The sequence below is a fragment of the Schistocerca nitens genome, chromosome 3, assembly GCF_023898315.1.
Source record: "Schistocerca nitens isolate TAMUIC-IGC-003100 chromosome 3, iqSchNite1.1, whole genome shotgun sequence".
NCBI classification, from domain to species: Eukaryota; Metazoa; Arthropoda; class Insecta; order Orthoptera; family Acrididae; genus Schistocerca; species Schistocerca nitens.
The window spans coordinates 509,230,577-509,251,317 of record NC_064616.1 but is presented as its reverse complement, the minus strand read 5'-3'; the positions used below and the strand labels follow the sequence as shown (position 1 = coordinate 509,251,317).

The 20,741-nt window shown below is 44.9% G+C and overlaps 1 protein-coding gene across 3 annotated transcripts in view; it reads left to right on the top strand.

Moving 5' to 3' along the window:
- Window positions 1-20,741, top strand: part of LOC126248433 (beta-1,4-glucuronyltransferase 1) — a 323,883-nt gene that overhangs the window by 132,131 nt on the left and 171,011 nt on the right. Inside the window, exon 1 of one of the 3 annotated variants that reach the window (XM_049949405.1) lies at window positions 2,519-2,617. The exons of the other annotated variants lie outside the window; for them this stretch is intronic. The gene's annotated coding sequence lies outside the window, so the exon portion shown is untranslated. Of the gene's footprint in view, window positions 1-2,518; window positions 2,618-20,741 lie in introns of those variants that run through there. 3 annotated transcript variants of the gene reach the window in all.

Below are 20,741 nucleotides of genomic sequence, written 5' to 3'. Positions count from 1 at the left end.
CAGGTAGAAGATTAAAGCTTCCAGTTACTTAAATGGAAAAACTTCGTAGAAGACTGATCGTTCATAAATAACTGTTTTACTATATTTAACTTCCTTAAGTGGGAATTATGTAGTTCAATATTAATCATGTAATTTATGTAAGGCAATTAAGAGCAGGTTAGATCACAAATGATTACCTAGGTATAGCACTACTGGGGTAGCATCTCGCCAGATTCCTCCAAACTGTTAATCCCCTCCAAAAGAGTTTATCTGTAGTTCAATGCCGTTCCTAATTGCGGACACTGCTTGGCATTTCTGTTTACGATAATTAGTGTCTATGTGTGTAGAGCACCAGAAAATTGGTTGTAGCAGAGAGAGTTGAAGCCAGAAACACTTAGAGCCATATTATAAGAGGCAAATTGAGATATTTACACAACGTCTCACAGTTAAATGTCTGAACTGAAGAGACAGTACCTACCAATAACCCACATGTTGACGTATATGCGGTGAGGCCTTCAGCTAGTACATAGCTTTTATCAGATGATCAGATGCAGCGTAATGGCATGTGCTCATTGGTCAACCCTTCTTAATAAAAACATTTTGTAGGACTCCTGCACTGCTTTGTCACAGTACTGTTCCGAGTGGTTCCCCTTTTAGCGTACGTGTTAAATTAACGAATACGGGGCCTCTGACTACTGTGAGACAGATGAGTGTACGTATTTGCTAAATGTCATCATGCTGATGGACGATGTCTTATCTTGATTTCATTGTGATGACCGTTTAAAATAACTCTACTCCAAAAACTACTTATTGAGATACGTAAAAGATAAGGCAGTCTCATACATGATGATTGCGTCGTTTTAACAAAGTTTTTAATTGATTCGCACCGTTTCGAAATATCGATAGCAGATAAGACAATCTTCACCAACGAAACCTGTTGGCGGCGGCGGCGGCTGCTGCTGCTGCTGCTGCTGCTGCTGCTGCTGCTCCTGCTCCTTCTGCTGCTTCATACACAGACTGTATAACAGGCCTAAAATGGTTTCAGGCCACTAGCAAATACCAACTCATACTTTGTCGACATGGTTGACCATCCCCTCGAAACACCCACGTAATGTGAGCATTTGAAACACCAGCAGCGCATGTGTGAATTCCTCCTCCTCTGATAGCAAAACAGAAGGAAGAACATCAAGCAAGTTCGTTCTGTAAGTACTCAATTCTCTAAAAATATTTGAGGAATGACTAGTACCTAAATTTCTTGTAGAACGCAGTCTGCTAAATGTCGACTGCTACTGTTAATTTCTTTCGGCTTCTCGTTCTAGTTCGTTTGACTTTGCACGAATGACCGTAGATATTAGACATTCTAATGTAAACGGCGTGTCTATGGAAACTGTGAAACCTAATATATGAATTATTTAAATCTTCTACGCCCTCTCTAATTCGTATAACCATAGATGTCAGTTGAAGTATTACCTTAGTGAGAAACTATCATAATGATAAACTATATCATTAATATCAAATGATTCCCGACTTTCTGATGGTTTCTATTTATCAAGTTTATTCCCACTGGGTTATAAATTCATGGTTTTCCTAAGGGATGGGAAGTGCTGTAAGCCGAATGAAGCTAGATAAAGCTAAATGACCAGTTCGCTGATATGTGTTAAAGCATGTATTAAAACATTTCAATGAACGTCAGAGGATTAGCACAACACTTTTGATAGATAGCGTAGAAATAAACTTAACAGGATTAATATAATCTTACTGAGGAGCCGAGTCTCCCATAGTTCAGCTCTAGCCCATTATGTGTAGTGTCGCGTCCGGGAGGAGGAGCGGCTTGGCTTTTTCAACTGACCATCTGGTCATAAAAATTCAGGTTTTCTGTGTTGCTGCTAAATCGCATACGACAAATACTGGAACGATTCCTTTGAGAAGGACAACACAAAGTTACTTCCCTATTCTTGTACTACCTAATCTTGTGCAGTACATTATGACTTCGTCGACGAGACGCTAAACCATAAACTGCGTGATGATCCTTCACACACACACACACACACACACACACACACACACACACACACACACACACACACACACACACACACACACACTTTATAGACGGGAAGTAACACGTCATGTTCGTAACGTTTCAGCTTGCAAGATGGGTTCTTGCTCCTGTTAAATTTCCTGTCGATGGGAAGTTGTTACAAACTTAATCAATCCGGCAAAGACGAGGCAGCAAGTTGCGCGGCCAAGTTCGCAGCGCAAAAGCGCGTACAGCGTCACATGCTACGGAGCCATTATTCGTGTCGTGGCACTGCGGGAGCTGACGCTTTAACGTGACCGTCTTGCAGAAGATATCCTTGCCACTCAGCGCTTTGTGCTGCGGCAGGTGTTTCGCGATTTAACACGTCGTAAATGGATCAAACAATATGAAAAGCGTCCATGAGGATGTATTTCTTCGCGAGTCACGCACATCGCATGGAAGGTCTTTGTTTGCCTTTACGTGACGCACTTCAATATCATTCGACGGTGTCACGCCAAGGCTATGCCTGAAGGAGAGTGTCGTATCAAGATTTCCGCAGTTGTCACCTAGCGCACAGTGTGGAAAGTACATCAGGACGGCCGTGGACTCGAAGAACAGGTAATTTGTTTCAACCATTGGCCGATAGACTTTTCAATTTAAAAACCATAGTGCAGATGCTGTGATGGCACCACTTTCCTGTTCTAAAAACCTATAAATTTTAATCTGGCTCCGAAAGTGACTTGATTTTGGCATCTAAGCCTTTTCTTGCACGCGTTACCCTACTGTAACTTTGAATTTTAAATCTTTCTTGGTGAAAGTCACGTCGCCACTTCATACGTATCATTTGAGACGTACGTATGGTAATTTGGCCATAATTTGTTCTAAAAAGCCGTTTTTCTAGCTTGACAGTTTACTACAGCTCCACGAGGCGACACTTCGGCGAATGAACTGTTACAGCAGAATCTGTTCGCTCGGTATAGTGCCTCCGCTGCATACACGAAGAACCTAGAGAAACCGTTACATTTCTTGCTCCTGTTTATGCTATGTATTTTAGTTCTGACCAAACGTGAAACTCGTATCGCAAAATTTGCATTAAGTAGAAACGGCCCACCCGGAAGGTTGAACACAACAGTGCTTTACTGGGCATGGTCGTCAAATTGGAGATGATATACCCTTACCTTCCTTAGAACTTCGAACTGACTCATCCCGAACCACGGCGCAGCTTAGCATTTTTCATACATATTTCATTGCCAGAAGTAAGCGTCGAAGCTCAAACTTTCGTAATTGTAGTCCTGACACTAACTACACCACTTTTTGTGCCGCTGTCTTGAATGCTAAAATTCTGTGGCGTCTTACTGACAGATCTGAACCTCATATATCATAAGTTACGGAAACGTACTGAATTCCCTAAAGAATGATTCTGAAGATTCTGTTAAGTCCTGCTAGGAATGCTAAGGGAAAGAGGTTTGTCTTAGGATGCCTCGTAAACGAAACTCTTAAACAGAAGTCAAATCAGGAAACACGAAAAGTTGAAAATTAAATTATATGCCTTACAGAAAGAATGTTTAATAGCTAGGTTGATGAACACGGTCGTAGTGCCAAAACATTTTCGAATAACAACGAACAAAATACTACGACGGCTTGGAAGACCTTCTCTCAAGTTATAGTTTGAAGGTAGCCATTACTAAATAGAAAAAACTAGCATCAGTTAATAATGCTGAGCATTCTTACTTCAACTAAAAGTATTTGCAGGTTTTTATCCCTTTTCAGGGCTATCGCTTAATCTAACGTAAGCGTCCCACTGCCAGGCGGTGCACCCAATAACGGCTAGGTAGGTACTGTTAATCGTGAGTTGTTGTTGCGGCTATCAGATGGTGTTTTATACACAGGACCCAAATTTATTTGCGAATACCTCCGGAAAATTCCAAATCTAGCAGCGAAAATCGTCGGATCATTATATGTCGTAAATATTTTAATATTGTAACTTAGTTTTTAGGTTGATTTAATACACCGTCCAGCGAATAATAAACAGCTTTTCTCGCTCCTGGGAGTAAGATCAGTGTAGCCACCGGCAGGTGATGTGAGTATAGAAACTCTCAAGAATATAAATACAAAATTCGTCAGTGAAACTCGCACGCCGTTTGTTGTTGACGAATTGTGAAGACGACGAAATGTACAGCTGTATGGGACTAACAATAAAAGTCCGTCCACTGTGTGCTCAAAAGCGTTTTCCGTCCACCAGTGTACATCTAGAAGCAAAGCTTCTGCAAGACTTCAGATGGCTTTTCAAAGTCAATCATTGCGATGCCAACACGCCAGTAATGCGCGTATGTGATGCTTTGGTGCATTCGTAATTGAAATTCATGGAGTTCTGGTGGAAAATACACAAATTTACGGAAGAATATGTGTAGGCTTTCGTTAAAACTTCAGATATAGCTGTGAGTTTTGCAGAGTTCTTGCATAACCAACTGAAGCGCTAATTATACTGCGCTCACAGCTTCTTTTGGCGAAGCTAAAATGCTCTTGAAAAGAGAATAGATGGTTACCATTATTAAGATGTCCATTCATTTTGTCTCACTTCTGCCAAGAATAGCGACTACTGCAACCATAAGATGGATTAAATATAGATGAAAGTTTCGCGTTCCAGGTGACAAACGTCGTCCAGTACACACTTACTTGGTGCAAACCAATAACAGACTAAAATGAGGATAGTCCACGGATATCGATTGAATTCCGTTACGTGAAACAATTGTGGAAGGATATTCGCAAGAAGACGGGACAGAATTATCAAACGTCCTAGGAAACAATGTCGCGTATTCTAGGAGAGCAGTCGCTGATAAGTAGTTGGACCATGAAGCTTACACGTACCAGAGCACACACGTTTTCGGTCGATGTTACAGAATAATGTGCACAATCACGTATTCATTCGTGTTGGTGGATCGGTTACATTGTAAGATGAGCCAGATACGTTGCTTACGGTTCATTTCTGAAGGAACTAATTGACGACTCCTAAGAGTGTTAGCTGCCTAAGATGCGTACGTATTTCATAGAATAAATGGTTCAGGCTATCCATGGTGTACCATTGCAGTTCGTCGTGAACATTGTTTCGAGTTTATAAAACGTCAAATTTTGTTTCGCAATGTCGTTTAGAGTTAAGATACTGCAGTAAGTCTTGTGTAGTGTCTTAAACATCGGTTGGAATTCTTGTAAAATTACATTGCATGTAGGTCTTCGCGCTATATTAGAAACGGAAGCGTATGGAGGACTAAAAACGGAACGACCACTGAAAATGCGACCGCAATGTGAAAGGATACGTTGATGCATCTCGTCTGGTTGTCACTTCACTAGGCGGGACAGCAAACTACGTGATTGGCCGTGGGCTCATGTTCAAAGCTGCTGCGTGTGGCTAGTAGTCTGTAGTGTGACGTTTGCGAATTGCCGATAAATTGCATTCTGTTTAGCGGCTTAGTACGTTGTTGCGGCACACCAGCGAAATTACCCAAGCCACGCGCCCGAGCCTTTGCGTGGCCGGCGAGTTCGTTGCTTTCTGCGCCACTCACTAGAGCTGCACCATTTCGGCCTTACGTCTGTCTTGGTCGTTAACACCAAGTGCGAAATAGTTATGCACACTCGCGCACTTTGTATACACAGGGTCTCTTCTAAACGTAATCAGAACGATTTCATCTGCTGTTTCGGCAGATGGTTGCAATTCAGTTTTTGCTATGTGTAGCTGGATTTACCCCCAAGCAAAGACTGCTCGTCACGTTCTTCATGCTACGCCCCGTGTCGGCGGAAATCGTATATTTGTTTTTCGTTACGAACAAAATACTCAAAGCGGAATTCTACGTACCTATTCTATACAGCGGTAGAGCAAACATCCAGTACTCCAGCAGCGAGAGCACCGCCCTAAGCCGCACAGACTGCCACCGGCATGCAGTTGCGTTGCACAGTGGCTGCTAGAGTTCTGGTTGTTCTTGTTTTGCTGTCCCTGTTATTACAAACCTAAAAAATGAGTATCGCACGAAACTATTTTGCCTCCGCTCTGTAGAATGGATACGCAAAAGAAGTCTTCAAAAATCATTTTGTTATGGGAAACAAACGACCCTTCCCGTCGACGCTGGACGTCGCATGAAGCATAGAGCAAACTGTATTTCTTTAGGCTGCAAGAAGCGAAATTGCAAACACCAGATAAAATGCGCCTGACAACTATATAGACTTAAACAGCCCATAAGGTAGTTCCTTGCAGTTACGTATCCAAGCGTCTCGATCCTTATATGAATGAAGACCTCCGTGCAGGAAGGGGATAACTCCGCGTTTCCCGTAATATACACCAGCCCCTGTAAGCTTCAGAATCTTACCTGCTGTATCACTTCGGGGGAAGAAAAGGATAAATACTGGAGATAACACTATTTTGCACCAAACATACTCGGTCAAATCACTTTGAACCACAGCCTTTGTTCGACGTCAAATTTGTAAAATGTGAGTTACCCCTTATTGCACAAAGTTCTTCGAATTTCTTCGTTGCATGCCCCCTCCGCATGATTCTTCAGTTAATAGCGGTTAACATTTCAGACGAATCCAATGGGAAAAACGTTAGTGTAAGTTTCATAACTGCTTTGCGTCACACGCAAATTGACTTACGTAGCGAATTAAATTTAATTAGTTAACGAAAAGTTCACCATTCAATAAGTATCCAGCCGCCCCCCACCCCCACCTCCCCCAGAGGACACCCAACGCCTTTGTGCGTACATACCAGACGAGCATTGTGGCCCCAAGCTATTCAGTAGCAAACTGGTACTCAAAGCGTAGCGTAGACATAAAAAAATGGACGTTTCGTCCGGGAGTCTATTAGGATATCTTCATGTATATTTGGTAAGTGGGCACACTGTGAAACCTATTTTCATTTTGACAATGTTTTATTAATTACTGGTTTGTCATTTGTATACTTCACGTAAGAGCGTTTTTCGGCCAGCTATGTAGTCAGAAATCCACGAATGCATCATCAGAGTGCAGAGTATAAACCAGTGATGCTCCCAAGTTTTGGGCCAGTTGTTAATACCAGTGGAAGCACCGTTAGTCTGTACCCCAAGAGTGTCACAAGAAAAAGAAAAATTTGCACTGAAAATAAGACTGACATTATTAACACCTAGCATTTATCGTTCTACATAAGCTTAAATTATTACGCTTTAAGGGAAACCGCGCGCAACTGAAGGAAAGCGCAGTGACGTTTTCGACAATGATTGACTGGTTCACTCTGTGTGTCCATTGGAATGAAACACAGTGGAAGACACAAAACTGAGAGCAGAAGCTGGACTTGAAGATATTTTCACCTTTCGAGGACAACGGCTCAAGCGGCTAAGATGTCACGGAGCTCTTCCAGGCACGACTAAGCTTTAAGTTTATAGTGTTTCACGGATGTTGCTGTTAGAGGGATGGTCATAAAAATGGAAAAATAGAAAATTGCGACCATGAAAGTTGTTAATAGTGTCATTGTCCATATTCTCACCATTCAGTGCGACACATTCTTTCCGAACGATGGAGGGGACCTCTGTCTGCAATTCAGCTGCTGGAACTTCATCTCCAAAATCACCACGCCGTCATTGTGGAAATGCCTGCTATGCAGTGGTCACACCATTCACAGAGAGAGAGCGCAGTCACTGGCTGCCATGTAACGATAATAAGTGAACTGAGGCAAAATTTGATAGACCAAAGAAGCAGTATTTGTGACCATCCTGTGCAGAATGAACTGGGGCGTTGTTGCGTAGCAAATAATAATAATAATAATGATAATGATAATTCATCATCCACGGCTTCCTGCAACGCTTCCTCTTAGCAGCCTTGGGTAACCTCAACAGATTTCGGTAGTATGTTCCTATGAAGATTTGTCTCCTCAAGAGTGTAAACGGTTAGCACCACGCCATAGCAGTCTCAAGACACTCAGCAGCAGTTTGTCCAACGACGTTTGGATCCCTGCAATCTTCGCCTGTCTTGAAGCTCTTCGTTTTCTCTTCTTTCTTCGCTGCTTCGTCTCAGGGTCACACTAATACACACAGCACACGTCAATGGTGATAAGTTGGCTAAAGTAATAATCTGGATTTGCCTGACAGAGCTGCAATATTTCCGCTGCTGTCTCGGCTCGGCGTGCTGCTTGAATTGATTGAGACAGTTGTGGAACACAATGGACGGTGAATTTTGTGATATTCAAAATTTCGTACAAGACGTTGAAAACTATACATATTCCCACTGTTTAAATCATCGCCTCGACTTAGATACGCTCGTCCTTGAGAACCTTGTCCATCACTTTAACCCCCTGCGGCTTTGGGGGGTTAGAATAGGTCCGAGGTTTTCCTACCTGCCGTAAGAGGCGACTTAAAGGAGTCACACGTTTCGGCTTTCATGTGAAGACCCCCTGCCGGGTCTGACCTCCATCTTTCTAAAATTTCCCGAAGAGCGAGCCAATTGGGGAAGGCCGCTTATATGGTGCATCGTGTCCATCGTGCATTAAGATCTTTAGCCCACTTTCTCGTCGTCGCATTGCATTCCCGCTCATTCTCAATCTCCTGGGCGAGAACACTTTCCTGGGTGCGTTTTCCACCATGCAATTTGCAGTGTCGCTTTCTGCGCCGATGATGACCATGGACTACTTTGCACGACATATCCAGCACGGCAAGCAGTCAGTTGTGGTGAGGCCGCCATGTACCCTGTTTGTCGTAGCCCCCTGACAACACAGGCATCGCTCTGCTGATGCCTGCGCCGTTAACACCCCAGAGTAGATGCCCATCTCCCTGGGGCATCGGGACTCCCGGTAATGGCCATCCTGCCAGGTGCCTTTTGCCGAGGCTGGTGGCGCCCATGGGGAGGCCCCTGGTCAGAGTGGGTGGCATCATGGCAGATAACACGCCATGAAGCGTAGTACGTCACTTCTTCCTGGTGGTCTACCACCAGCAGTCTCTAAGCGGCCAAAGACCAAGGAAATTGTAGTGGCATCCACACCACAGCTACCTAGAAGCTGTGTGTCTAAGGATGGGGGTGGAGATTCTGGCGTCCGCTGAGGACCTAGATCTCGCTAGACCTCCAGACATGTTGGATATGGATGCTCAGGCAAGAAGTCGAAGGCAGCAGGTGACCCTGAGGCGTAAACTGCCTCATTGAATGTTCCATGCCTTCAAAGTCTCACGATGTCATCCTCCGGTGGAATTGCAGTGGTTTTTCCCACCGCCTGGATGAGCTACGGCAACTGTTAAGCTTTACACCTGTTATCTGCATTGCCCTCCAGGAAACCTGGTTCCCGGCAATGCGGACCCCTGCCTTCCGTGGCTATAAGAAATAGTACAGGAAGTGTAGCGACTATAATAGTGTCAGGTGAAGCTTGCGCTTATGTCCTAAACTGTCTGTAGTGACACTGTGCCCCTTCAAACCCCTCTTCAAGCTGTGGCTGTCAGGATAAGGACGACGCAGGAAATAACTGCCTACAATGTATGTCTTCCTCCAGATGGCGCAGTATCCCTGAATGTATTAACTGCACTGATTGACCAACTCCCTAAACCTTTCCTACATTCGAGAGATTTTAACGCCCATAACCCCTTGTAAGATAGCGCCATGCTTACTGGCCGAGGCAGAGAGGTCGAAAATTTACTGCCACAACTCGAACTCTGCCTCTTAAATACTGGGTCCGCCACACATTTCAGTGTGGCTCATGGTAGTTACGCGGCCATTGATTTATCAATTTGCAGCCCAGGACTTCTCCCATCTATTCACTGGAGAGCACATGACTTGTATGGTAGTGACCACCTTCCCATCTTACTGTCACTGCCCTGGCGTCAAGCCCACGGACGCCTGTCCAGATGGGCTTTAAACAAGGCGGAGTGGGAAACTTTCACCTCTGCTGTCACTGTTGACGCTCCCACACACGGTAACATCGATGTGATGGTTGAGGTGACTACAACGATCGTTTCTGTGGGAGAAAACACGTTCCCTCGCTCTTCAGGGTGCCTTCGGTGAAAGGTAATCCCTTCGTGGTCGCTGGAAGTCGCTGCAACAATTAAGGAGCGTCGCCGAGCTCTATAGCGGCACCCTTCCCTGGAGCACCTCACAGCCTTTAAACGGCTCCGTGCCCGCGTTCGCCAACTCAGCAACCGACGGAAGTACGAGTGTTGGGATGGTGACGTATGGCACCCAATGGTCGAGATCTCTCTCCCAAGTCTGGACAAAGATGAAACCTGTTTTAGAGTACCAACAGGTGTTCCCATTGTTAAAATAAATAGCGCGTTATCCAACGACGCAAACGCGATTGCCGAGCACTTTCCTGAGCATTATTCTCTAGCCTCTGCGTCGCAGAATTACCCCTCCAACCTTTCGCACTCTTAAACGGCGGCTGGAAGGGAAAGTCCCCTCATTCACTACTCGCCACAGTGAATCCTGTAATGCCCCATTTACAGATTAGGAGCTCCTCAGTGCCCTTTCACATTGCCCGACACAGCTCCTGGGCCTGATCGGATCCACGGGCAGATGATAAAACATTTCTCATCTGCCTACAAGCGACATATCCTCATCTTCAACCGGATCTGGTGCGATGGCGTCTTCCAACGCAATGGCGGGAAAGCACCATCATTCCGGTGCTCAGACTCGGCAAAAACCCCCCTTGATGTTGATAGCTATCGGCCCATCAGTCTCACCAACTTCATTTGTAAGCTGCTGGAACGTGTCAGTGGCTGGGTTGGGTTCTGGAGTCACGTGGCCTACTGGGTCTGTCAGGGCGGCTTCCGCCAGGCTCGCTCTACCACTGAAATTTTGTCTCCCGCGAGTCTGCTATCCGAACAGCCTTTTCCAGACGCCAACACCTTGTTGTCGTCTTCCTTGATTTACGAAAAGCGTATGACACGACCTGGCGACGACATATCCATGCCACATTGTACGAATGGGGTCTCCGAGGCACGCTACCGATTTTTATCCAGAATATCCTGTCGCTTTATAATTTGTTGTCCAGGTTGGTGCCTCCCATAGTCCCCCCCCCCATATCCAGGAGAATGGGGTCCCGCAGGCATCTGTATTTAGTGTCTCTCTCGTTTTAGTGGCCATTAATGGTCTAGCAACAGCTGTAGGCCCGTCCGTCTCACCTGCTCTGTATGTTGAACCAGTACTACTGTAGCGGCGCCTACAAGGACCCATCCACAAGGCGCAGTCATGGGCTCTCGCCCACAGCTTCCAGTTGTCGGCCGCTAAGTCATGTCATGCACTTCTGTCGGCGTCGTACCGTTCATCTGGAACCAGCACTTTACATTAATGACGATCCAATCACTGTAGTGGAGACATATCGTTTCTTAGGTCTGGTTTTCGACGCTAGTTTGACTTGGCTTCATTATCTTCGTCAGCTCAAACGGAAGTATTGGCAGCACCTCAATGCACTCCGCTGCCTTAGCGATACCAACTGGGGTACAGATCGCTCTACTCTGCTGCATCACTACAAAGCCCTTGTTCAACCCAGCCTTGACTATGGGAGTCTGGTTTATGGTTCGGCGGTGCCCTCAGCGTTGCGTTCACTCGACCCAGTGCACCACTGTGGCGTTCGTCTAGCGATGGGAGCTTTTATAACGAGTCCGGTAACCAGCGTTCGGGTGGAGGCGGCAGTTCCTCCATTGCAGATCCGACGTGCACTAGTGCTCACCAGTTACGTTGCACACATTCGTAGTTTTCCTGCAAATCCGAATTACCTTCTCCTTTTTCCACCCGCAGCAGTTAATCTCCCGCATCGGCTGCCCAAGTCAGGGCTAACGATTGCGGTTCGTGTGCGATCCTTTCTGTCCGAACTGCAGTCCTTCCCTTTACCACCTCCCATCCAGGTCCGTCCGCATACACCTCCATGGTGTACACCTCGGCCGCAGATTCGTCTGGACCTTTCGCGTGACCCTAAAGACTCAGTTACCCCTGCCGCTCTCCGCTGTCACTTCCTATCAATTATTGACGTGTTCTGGGGCACTTTGGCTGATGGTTACGATGGTTTCGCCTACGTCCAGAGGCCATTTTGAATAGCATTCCTTCCCCGATGGCTGCAGTGTATTCACTGCAGAACTGGTGGCCATCTCTCGTGCACTTCAGTATATCCGTTCATGCCCCGGGGAATCGTTTCTTCTGTGCACTGACTCCTTGAACAGCCTACAAGTTACCGACCAGTACTACCCTCGTCATCCTCTGGCAGCGACCATCCGTGAGTGCATCTATGCCTTGGAATAATCCAGTCGTTCAGTAGTGTTTGTCTGGACCACAGGTCACGTCGGAATCCCAGGCACCGAAGTTGCCGAGAGGCTGGCCAAAAAAGTTACGCGGAAACAGCTTGTGGAGATCGGCTTCTCTGCAACTGACGTGCGTCAGTACTACGCCCTAAGGTTTTACGGCTTTGGGAGGCGAAATGACAACCTCAGCACGCACAAAAAACCGTGCCAGTAAGGAGACTACGAATGTGTGGCAGTCCTCCATGCGGGCCTCTCGCAGGGACTCTGGTTCTCTGCCGGCTCCGCATAGGCCACCCCTTGGTGACACACGGCTACCTCCTGCGCCGTGATGACCCACCTTCAGCGTCGGTGCGGCGCCCGGCTGACAGTGGCCCGTATCTTGGTGAGCTGTCCTTCTTTGGCTGCTCTGCGACGGACTCTTCAGTTACCGGACTCGTTGCCATTAATTTTATCTGACAACGCCTCATCGGCTAATATAGTTTTACGTTTTATGCGTGACGGTGGGTTATTTCATTCTATATTAGTTCTAGCACATGTCTTTTGTCCCTTTGTGTTCTCCACTCTAATGCTTTTAGGGTGGATGTTTCATTGTGTCGCAGTTGCTGGCTTTACCTGTATATTCTCGTGGTCGGCCAGCCACGGTCACCTACTCTGTTTTTACCCCTGCTATCTGTTTCTTGCTTCTCTTTGTGGTTTTCGTTTTGTTATGCCCATAGTAGTGTTGGTTGTCCTGTCGTTCTTCTGGTTCTTCCTTTTTCTTGTTATTCTATACGTCTCCTTTTTCTTCTTTCTCTTGGCTATTTATTTTACCGGGAACAAGGGACCGATGACCTCGCAGTTTGGTCCCTTCCCCCTCCCTCCGTTTCTAACAAACCAACCAACCAACCATCACTTCCATTGGTATTCCTGTTCTTCAGAGCTGATCTTCCACATGGTTCTTAGCCCATGAGATACTTTCGACCACAGAGAAAGCGTCTGCGCCGCCTGATGTTGTGGTGTACGGAAAGTTTCGGCGTTTAGTGACTGTAGGAAGATAAAAGATGACTTACGAAATATTTCCAGCTGATGTGATGAATTGCAAATAGCTCTAAATGTACGAAACGTTAGTTACTGCAGATGAGTAGGAAAAACATAACCATGATGTTCGAATACAGGATTAGTAGTGAGATTAAAACTGTGTGCCGGACCGTGACTCGAACTCTGGATTTTAGTCTCGGTGTGGCACACAGTTTTAATCTGTAAGTAAGTTTCATATCAGCGCACACTCCGCTGCAGAGTGGAAACTTCATTCAGGATTAGTAGTGAGCTGCTTGACAGGTCGATTAAGCATCAAGATGTAACGTTGCCAAACAGTATGAAATTGGACATGTGAGGGTTTTAGTAGGGAAGGTGAACGGTAGACGTCGGTTTATTGGGAGAATTTTGGGAAAGTGTGGGCTATCTGTAAAGAAGACAGCTTATAGGACACTGGCGCGGCACACTATTGAGTGCTGTTAGTGTTGGAATCCGCTCCATTTTGGATTTAAGGCAGATAGCGACGCGGTTCAGGTGGGCTGCTAGATTTGTTACTGGTAGGCTCAAACAACTCCCAAGTATTACGGAGAGGCTTCGAGAGCTCAAATGAGATCACTAGAGGGAAGGCGACGTTTTTTCCGAGGAGCGCTATTGAGAAAATTGAGGGAACCGGCATTTGAGGCTAACTGCTGAAGGACTCTATTGCCGCCAACGTACATTTTCTCGTAAGGACCACGAAAATAAGATTAGAGAGATTATGGCTCGTACGGAGGTATAATAAGTCGTTCTTCCCCCTCTATTTGCGAGTGGAACATGGAAGGAAATAATTAGTAGTGGTACAGGTACCCTCAACCACGCACCATACGGGGGCTTGCGGAGTGTGTAGGAGTAGATGCATACCCAACAGCTTCCATACAATGCTGCTTTGTCACTTACACTAACACAGCGTGGATTGTTGTGGTGTTGTTCCCGTTCATAAATAGAAAAGTAAATTAGGGCGCTTTTGTCGTGATTGGGCAGCGTTATATTATTTTGGATCATCTAGCGGCCTGCTAGAATACAGAGTTCTGTACGAAGACTGTAGTCATGGGCCTACAAACAAAACAAATTTCGCAACTTTATTTTTCGGTGTGACAATTAGAACTTGAGTATTTGTCATACTTAGGTAACTCGGATGCCAAGAGGGCTATACCCGAAAGGCAAGGGTCCTGAATCAGAAAATTCCAGTCCGATACGTAACTGCCAAGAAGTTACCTTTAATGGTGGTCAGGTAAATGAAGTTCCCTTCGCTGCAGTCCCTGACGCGGCAAACAGGCGAGAAATAGAACTACACTCGGATTTCCGTGGGCACCATAACTGAGCTCGCTTGCATTTTCCCTTCCGTAGTGCCGCATATAAGTCTTAGCTGAGTAGTTGCGCTAGGCGCTGCGCGTTGCGTGTCTGTAGTAGCGGAAGCGTCGCTGGCAGTGTGTGTCCGCCGGGGCGCGACCCCGGCCCATTCTGCGCCTGCAGAGGTCGCGGAAGCTGCGACCGCTGGCGCGTCGCCAGCCACAGCCTGCTAACGGTCCGCTGCGCGCATCTCAAACCTAACTGTACGTTCTGTCAAGCCGACAGCAACATCATTCATTACATTTTCACGCTAATGCTCGGGATTCTCAGATCCGGAAACATGCTATGGGACACAGGCTGACGCATAAGGAAGCATAAACTTCACGGGTCAGCCATATTGGTAATTTCCGCACGATTACAGTGAATACTTGAATGATGCAGATAATAGCGTTGATTCGTTACCACTCCTGATGAGATGAATGAAATGAGAAGGCGGGGGTGTGAACGATCACATTCCTGTAATTTGACAGATAAATCAGAACTTACCTGCAAAACTGCATGTCGTCTTAACCTTTCAGCACGGGAGCTACAACCTATAGTAGGCTTCACTAGTGGCGTGTGAGAAATACTTACGGACGGGGGAAGACTTGCAGACGAGTAACAAAGGTGTTGCAACTGCATTAAACTCGCTATGTTGGGGAAAACGCCAGGCAGCCTTCGCAGCGTGAGAAAAGCCGTGAATCCACAAGTATGGAATAAAACTGGTACATTCAAGCTGTCTACGGAAATAGAATATATAAAATGCACAAGAGCATAGTGGTAAGACGTCGTTCCAGGCTTCAGGGAAAAAAAAACTAGAAGTGTTGAGAAAGAGACAATCAGAAGGTAATAATAAACAAGCAGATGAACCTTGACAGTAATACAGATGTGCAATGGGGGCGTGAGCGCGTTTTTTGTCGTAGTTGCATTGACGAACAGTCGTTGGGCTGCTTGTAGGACACAAAGCGATTGCATGTCGTTAACGCAGTCGCGACAGTAACATGCTTCTTCTTGATGGGTCCAGATTCATGACGTAAATTTACTGAACACTTGGGGATTTCATTGCTTATAAGTCAGAACATATTAGAAATTTGATGGTGACTAGCTTCTACGTCAATCTTCCCTATACACTGAAATCGGACAACCGTGACTACATGCTGTTTTAGAGTGAAAGCTCAGAGAGTGGGCTCTCGGTTTTATCATGTCTGTGGCCCCACCCTGAAGTGACTACTCAGGAAAAAAGTGGTTCTAGCGTTTGATACTTGAGGGCCGACCCCCTGGTGTTTAAAGTTGGTTCTTCCGCAGTGGCACTGGACCAGCACGCTCGGGAAAACTGCACACGCGTGTCTGCGACGCAAGTTGATCTTAACGGCTCATATCTTCATTTTCAACGGACACACCATCTTGTGACAGTTTTACTGAATTTATTATAATAAATCTGTAAGCTGACCGACCACCTCATCCACTGGTCCTTCTCTTTGGCACCATGTCGGTCAGTTCGGAATAAGCGGGAAAATTACTTCTAAGAGTGAAATTTGCCAATCAAATTAACAGCTGATCAATTATTCATACAAGCGTAAGCTTAGACGGCCGTTCGCACACTCAATAAAATTCTTCAGAGTATCTTCCAAATTTTTATGTGAAACACATTTTTTTAAACAAAACAAAGTTATCGACGTTCTGCACCTTTACTCCTCATGTCTACATATTTATTTCTCAGCATAGTAATCCTGGCGACGAATACATTTCTCCCAACTAGAGACAACATGGTTGATAACGTATATGTAAAAATTTTTGACTTGGTTGGCGGAGACATAAACTCATCTCACCTTGCTCACTATCAAAGTGAAGTCTTCAGAGGTGTTCTTTAAGTTTTGGAAAGAGACGAAAATCGGATGGGGCCAACTTATGTCAACACCACCGTCTCCATTATAAGCGCGAACAACCCTAAGTCGCACATTACTGATGTCGATACCATCACCACCTACACAGCATTCATTCCGACATGAATTCCGTTGGAGGCACGTTTTCTGCGGTTAGAAACTCTATTACAGCACGCTGTTTCTCGCGCACAGACATAGTTAAGTTGCACACTGCCAAGTTACACGCTACTATCAGGTGTCCTTTTGCGGCAGAGGGTTGCAACTTACGTTAACGAAGCAGAAAAGTTGACCAAGTATTATGCGTTACATCAACCGATATTGAGAACAGAACAAAAAGATTTTCGGAGGCATTGCTTGTCAGTACCTTTGTAATATACTGGGACGTTTCGGCCACTGTTGCAAATGGCATACCACAGGGTGTTTTCCTTACTCTAAGCAAAACATTGAGACGCACCATTTACAGAAGTGGCCGAAACATTGGAGAATTTTGCATATTGACAGCGCGGCCACGTACCTTCAAGAATTTTATTGATAATCATGCATGCAATCGACGCGTGATAGCAGTCATTTGATTTGTCACCTCTTTCACAGGCCGAATCAATGCTCGGAATGTCAGTTGATGGAATGTTTCGTATTCCTTTATTCATAAGGCTGACTAAATGGTGGTTTCAACTGCCAACGTGGATTCTGGGTACGCTGGATAACTATCTTTACAACCATAAGATGATGACAGCATTGTCATTATTTTCTTCTTTTCCTTATCTCCTAATCTTCCACCAGTCCGCCCCCGGTAGCTGAGTGGACAGCGCGACAGTGTCAATTGTAAGGGCCAGGTTCTACTCCCGGTTGGACCGGAGATGTTCTCCGCTCAGGGACTGGGTGTTGTGTTGTCCTGATCATCATTATTTCATCCCCATCGACGCGCAAGTCGCCGAAGTGGCGTCAAATCGAAAGACTTGCACCTGGCGAACGGTCTACTTGACGGAAGGCCCTAGTCACGCGGCATTTATTATTTATCTTCCATTAGACACTTAAATTGCTACAAAACATCATATTGAATAATAATAATAGTAATTTATTATTGTAGTTCTCATTGCTATCATTGTTACTAGTTTCCCAGAAACGTGCTTTTGTGTACAGAAAAAAGTATTCGCTTGAGGATTAGGGTAAAAAATGGGTGACTCGAACTTCGTGCCTTTGCCTGTTGCTCTGGCATAACTGCTCAACCATTACTTGTCTCCTGTCATATAGTAAAACTTTGAATCGTGACTTCATGCAAACGCTTCTATCGAAATATGTACCCCAACCGTGCGAACGATTACATTAATCTGTGACTCGTTGGGTGTCTGTTTCCCTTAGCAGTAGCAGTTTTCTGTACATTTGAATAACTACAAATCGTGTTTGGAAACAGAACAGAGGATCAGATGCTACTGGATCACAACTTCTGATTCGGTCAAATGTCATTTTAATATTGATCATTATTAATGTTACGCCGTTACGCCTAAGACTTCTAGATGAACACGTGAAACCAGTAACAGGAGAGTAAAAAGGAAGACAGATCAGTTGAAGTGCAGGGATAGGTCAATGGAAGAGGATAAAAGATGGTTATGCGGTTCTACTGTCCCAGTGTTCTGAGGTACTGGTGGCCTGACGGTGGTGAAGACCTAGGAGACCTGTTGGACTCAAAAGATGTTTATAGACAGTAAGAAATGTTAGACTCACTGGTAAAAGATTGAAATCGTTGAAGCATTTTTAAACATTACTCCAAACGTTAATTTAAAGGGCAAGGGACTGCTAAAACTTGTAAAGATATTGGCTGTATGAAGATGCAGCAGATTACGAACATAATTTCTTCAATAAATTCTTGACTTCAAATTTCACTATGTATATCATCTTAGAACTTACATGAGAGATCAGAATTATGAACTTTTCTGAAGAAATAAGTCGTACAATATATAGTGTGACACTTCAGATACACAAGTGTGTAGCATCTAATTCTGATTTGCTCGATAGTTAAAGTTCGACGATGTTCCTCTGGTGAACAGATTTGTAATATTCTTACATCGAGGGGCAGTAGCCTTTGCAGCAAGTGATGCAGTACGCCAATCAAACTGAACATGTGCAATGTTCTGGTTGCTATGATGTTTAATGCTTACGACTGTCTCGGCAAACTAAGTTGAAGGAACTGAACAGAAAGTTACCCGCGTAGCTACTGCGCTCAATTCGACTATCATTTACAGCCTTCAATAATAACCTCCACTGTCGATATCACGAAAAGCAATCAATTTTAATGCAGATTATAATCTCTCTTTTTGATCCAGAATGTAAACTCGGATTGCGTTAACTCGGTTTCACGGAGATGAGTATACGAACATGAAGAGTTTGTGCTACCCTCCTGGGACATGAGGTTACACCTGCGTCGACGACGCTACGTTACCCTCAGATGAGACAGTCTTGTTAGTGTTACAGACGTGGTTGTTAGTCATCAGCTCTGATTACCAAACGAACATACATGTCTATATATCAGTTGCAAAATACGCTGTCATTTGCGGTAGCATTTATGAATATCAGTTGAAATGAGAAGTTGAGAAACGAACTAACGACCGTACGGTTCCTACCACAATTTTTTTGGGGTATATCTCCATGTGTTTTTCATTTAAGAATAATTGAATCACAATTTAACGTGCGCCCGTTTTATACTGAAATGCCCAGTAGAGAGTTCCAGCGAAAAGCTTAAAAATCTACAAATTGTTCTGCTCCTTTCTGGAATTAAAAGTGCACAGCGCGAAATTTGATGTATACAGACAATGGCAAAGTACATCACGAAACTCAAGACAATTTGGCAGTTGCATGAATAAATTTATTCGATCAGAGATGTTAGATTTATAATTCACTCAGAAATATCCTAGTGTGACCAACATACTCATTTAACTTACTTCTGTTATCCTAGAATAAAGCGACTGTACATCAAATATTGCATTACTTTCTCTTCGTACGGCGGAGTATATTTTGGACTGGATTTAAACCTATGTTGCAGCTATCTAAAAGCAGCGTACGATCAGATCAGCTGCCGACAGGCTCAAGTTTCCGCTTCACGTAACTTGTCATACTTACCTACAACCCGTAACATCTCACATTTAATTTTGTTGCTGGGAAATGATATTCAATTGTACAGCTACTCAAGATGGCAGTTCTCAGGAGGGAGCTGAAGCAGAGTGAACGGCTGAAACTGATGAAAGTAGGAATAAATCTGTGTTTGTGTACTGCCATTCACAAAGGTCATTTACCTGTGACACTCTGCGTTTTGTATAATTGTACACACTGCCGCATCGTGAAATATGCATTCTGGAAATAATTCCCTAGGCTGTGGGTAAGCCATTTCTCCGCAGTTCGCTTCTCCCAGGTGTACTAAGTCGGTAAGAGCACTGCCTGTGAAAACTAAGGTTCCGGTGCAAATCTCGGCCCACACACAGTATTTGTCTCGAAGTTTCAACACCCTGTTAAATGATCTGAATTCATATCAGCGTAAACCATTTTCATCAGGGAATATTTCGGCAGCTATTAAACAGCACAATATGAGGATATTCTTGGTCCAATTTTTCCACGAGCGAGCATCGTAATTATGACACCCACAGGTACTACAACTTCAGTCCGTTCTCACGTAGTTAAAATCGCTACGTTCTCTCTTAAAAGAGTAGGCGTGACCTCGATTTTAGAAGCCTGCAAGCCATGATATACGCGACAGGGCTATACGCCTGCAGGAGCCTTCGGTTCATTTGGTTCAGCGTTTACGCGCCATACGCTTGTTCATAACTTTTTAATCCCGTCTCTCACAGTTACTGTTGGCTGGATTTTTGCACAGACGGGATTGTTTATGCACGTCGCCTCGTAAACAGAGCGGCAAGCGGGTGCAGCTTAGGCTTTTTGCTGTCGACTGCACTGCATTGCAGACTTCCTGGCTGAAATTGTCGGCCGTGTTAGCAACGAGTAGAGCCACTGTTTTGGTTTAATCGTGGAACTTGTTTTAGGATCCTCAGAGGTCTAATCTAATAATATGCGTAACTTACACTGTTTTCCGTAAAACTTCAGTGTACTGATCGAGCGAGCTGACGCACTTTTGAGAGAGGACTCGCTTTCGGGAAGACGGTTGTTTATACTCCAGTCCGGCCATCCAGATTTAATGTTATTCACCGAACTGCGTAAGGCAAATGCAGGAATGATTCCTTTAAAAAGGAAGTAGTCAGTTTC